This window comes from Cricetulus griseus, chromosome 8, assembly GCF_003668045.3.
Source record: "Cricetulus griseus strain 17A/GY chromosome 8, alternate assembly CriGri-PICRH-1.0, whole genome shotgun sequence".
NCBI lineage: Eukaryota > Metazoa > Chordata > Mammalia > Rodentia > Cricetidae > Cricetulus > Cricetulus griseus.
The window spans coordinates 81,826,483-81,830,598 of record NC_048601.1 but is presented as its reverse complement, the minus strand read 5'-3'; positions in this window follow the sequence as shown (position 1 = coordinate 81,830,598).

The window sequence follows — 4,116 nt, the reverse complement described above, 5'->3', positions numbered from 1 at the left end:
AAAAAAAATTACTAGCCTTGGTTTTAATGATGTTACAGATGAAACTAAGTCCTTTCATTGACCATACTTTTTAATTATGGCTGTTTACTTTCAAACTATTATTTGATAGGTTGAAGATATTTTTTCATTGTCTTCATGAATACATGCAAATGTTCTCATTATTCGGTATAATTTGGATAAAACAAAAAGTCCAATTTTTAAATTGAACTAACTCCACTTACTTTGGGTAGAGATACCCAAGGATATACTAGTTAATTCTTCTTATCCGAATTACATGAAAGTCATCAATGTCTACTTACAACCTCCATCATGTCTTATACTTTAAGCACTGATATTTGTTGATTTAATCAGTATTTTTAAATATTCTGTAGTACAATTATCTAGGATTAAAATCAATTAAAATATTTTAGTAATAAAAAAGAGAGATGATACTATAGTAACTCTGTTGATAGTTCTATTTCTAACCATCTAAAAATAAGCAAAATATTTCATCAAATACAAATAACTATAAATACAAGGTGAACTATTCATTCTCAAAAACATATATTTTAGACAGTTGTTTTATCTGTAGTCTTCACTCCCTTAGGTCAAACTATGTTCTTGATTACTTATTTTTTTCATAATCTATGTCACTTGTAAATGTTATATCAGATACATAGGGTGTAAAAACTAATTCAGATTTGGATCGTAATGTCTGTTAGTTTGAAATGATGTAGGAGTTTCTGTCTTAAAGGTCTTCACTGTTCCTCCTAAAGACTGCTATCCTGCTCTCTACTCAACCTCATCTACATCAGATCCTAGGAATACATTGCTGTGTCCACTAGAGAGGCAGGTACAAGTTAATAGCAGATCTGAGGCTTGCAGCTATGAAAACCTAACAATTTACATAGGTTTAGAAAGTATTTTTATCTTCATTTAGTTTTAGCTTTCCTTTTCCCAATCTGTAGCTAAACTAACATCTTATGATAATAAATAAATCTATTAACTTCTCAGAGTAGCTCACACAAATCCAAGAGCTACAAATGTTATCAGAGAGCATCTTAAGCCTACATAATTGTTCCTCCTAGATCATTGTTACAGCCTCTCTGGTGGACCCACCAATGTATTTTAAACATGCCTTCGTTTATGGCTTCCCTTATTTTATAAAACTATGAAAACCCTGTGAAACTGCTTGCACGTTATAACATGGAGTTTGGGGTAACATAAATCTGTGTTCCTGGGTCATGGTCACTCAGAATGGCTCCAGAAGAAACTATGTTTTATTCCATCTAAGATGAGAGCTGTGAGTTGTACATGGACATCCTCCCTCTGCTATCTAGGTGCCCCCATAGACTCTCATTTATGAATCTATTAGAATAAACTCTCTAAAATGGACCCTTTATAGTCCATTAATTTTATACTTCTAATTTGTGAGTAAAGAACCCAATAGCTACTGGTTTGGAGAGCCTTTGGCAGCCATCAAGTTTTCTAGAACTCTATTCTATAACGATAACTCTGCCAGCTGCCTGGGTTCTGTTGCCGCTTTAGGGCCCCCAAATAACACACAGGGTCTTGTGTTAGTTACAATGCTGCTGGCCAATGACTAGTATTTCTTATTTGCTATCTCAATCTTAATTATCAATCATAACTACTAACCTATATATTTTTATAAGGACTTATCTTACCGAGGATGCCAGCCTTATGCCTCCTGTCTTCCCAGAATCACATGGTGACTCCTCCTTTCCTACATTTCCCAGAATCCTCCTTCTCTGCTAGTCCCACCTATCTTGCTTCCCTATTGGGCAACAGTGTTTTATTCATTAACCAATAAGAGAGACATACCCACAGAAGGACTTCCCCATCACTATGCCACCAAGCCAAACTCACCAAGAGTTGGCAAAAGTTTCATTGGTCTCAAAGACACTCAGAATTAGAGTGTTGGTTCTTTAGTGTGAGAAATGCAGGCAGGATGCTGTGGTTCAAATCATTTAATAAAAGCAGACTACTAATGAGGTACTTTACGTCTCTCTAAAGAAATGTGCCCCTATTTACAGTAGAGGCTAATTAATACAGAGACTCTCAACTGGTTCAGAGCATATAAAATGCTCAGCCCTAAATGGGACATTTATATCACACAGTCTCCGGTCAGGGTTGGGGATCTTTGTGGAAGAGGAGGTAAACAGACTGTAAAAGCTAGAGGCAAGGCATGAGTTTTCTGACAAGAACATTGTTTCCTGAACACAATAGGGCAGTTTAAAACATGAATTCACAGTAGTTCTGGAAGAATTCATAAGACCTGCACAAGCTCAAGGCAGACAAAATCCTAGCATTGAGAAGGAAAGTGGACAAAGTAAAACCCTGAGGTAATGTGGTAATTGAAAGCTGGTGGGAAGGGAAGGGTCAGTTTTCCCTAAGCATGTCGCTTCTGGTAGGCTGACCACACTACAGTGTAAGGCCACACATCTGTAAGTGTATGGTCAGTACAGATTGGATTTGATAGATAGGGAATAAAAGGTGACACAAAGTTGGGTGGACAATAAAGGCAGAGCTGGATCTGGGAGAAGTTAACGACAGGGATGAATATGACCAAAACATATCCAACAAACTTCTTAAAGAACTAATACAAAGATTAATATTAAAATGCTTCATAAATAATTAAATGCTTCATAAGTTTTAAAAAATATTCTAATTCTCCCCTAAACAGACCACATGTTTTCTGTGTTTTTGTCTTTCAAGTTCAGAATGTTAAAGGGTTTGCTGAAATTTAGAAGTGAGAAATCTTTCCCACATGAATCCCTAAAGTTTCCATCATGTTTCTCACAGTGTTATGCAAAAGGGGCATGCTCAGGAAACCACTAAAATGGCAGCTCCACAATTAGAGAGGAGGTCTTTATTGCAGATAAGAAGGAGAGAACAACCAGATACATCTGGAAGTGTCCACAGCATAGAGAAAAAAAAAAAGACACATAGGACATGGCCAGGGCTATCTGTGAGAGAAGAGAAAATAACAGGGAACAGTGGATGGAGATAGTGGGGATGAAGGTAGAGCAAGGGAGCCCAGAGCAGGATTTGGAATGGCCTTGGGGCTATTGTGAGGAGGGTGAGAAGGACAGTGGCTAGTGTGGGTTTGATCCATACAAGAATGTGTGAATGGGATCTGAAGGGGCCTGCAGTCTAGCATGGACTTTGATATTCTGATAGGCACCACAGGTGCATGCCCATCGGGAAACAAAGTGCTTTCATCAGAGGAAAGGGAAATGACTCCTGGCAGATGTGAAAGTTCTTGAGGAATGCCAGCTTGTGTCTAGCCACCGGAAATGCAGTTACAGTCAGTCTCCCTAGACTCAGTTTTGGACCAAGTCGGTGGGTCTGCCCTTTTGGAAGGAAATGGGGTAGCATTTGGACCTGACACACAGATAGTTGAATGGTCTAGCATCTAGAATCTTTCAACTGTGAACAGCTTGGATGCTTGTTTTCAGCAATGAACAATGGGCTCAGTGGGACAGTTTCAACTCTCAGAGGAAATCAGTGTGCAAGAGAACAAACACATGTAGAGAAGTCAGACTGGAAACCAGGAGTGCTTGAGCTCTCAAACAAATAACGATTCACAGAATGGTCACCTGTCCTGTGAAAGGCCTGAAAGACCAGGCTTTTAGTACTGAAAGATAAAGTACAACCCACCCCTCTCAACAGTTGCTGATCAGATTAGTCAAAAAAGCACTGGAAAAGATTGGACTGAAATCCAAAGCAACTGTGTGGGTTGGAGAGATGGACCAATGCTGGAGAGTACTGGCTTCATCTCTAGAGTACCTGGATTCAATTCCCAGTATCTACCAAAACCATCTGTAACTTCAGTTCCTAGAGATCTGACACATAAATATACATGCAGGCAAAACACCTATACGCATAAAAAACAATCATCATAATAAACACTTTAAAAAATAACTGCCAAGTAATATAGCTGACAGAGCCCACTAACATATCTCAGGATTGAACAACTAGCTTCCATCTGTTTAAACATGATTATAAGAAACTATAGGTGCTTCAGGAAGAGGACTTCAATGAGGCTCCAGGAATGGAACTCAGGGCCTGAATAACAGTGTAAAATCCAGAGCTAGAGTCCTGGCTTCCTCTACT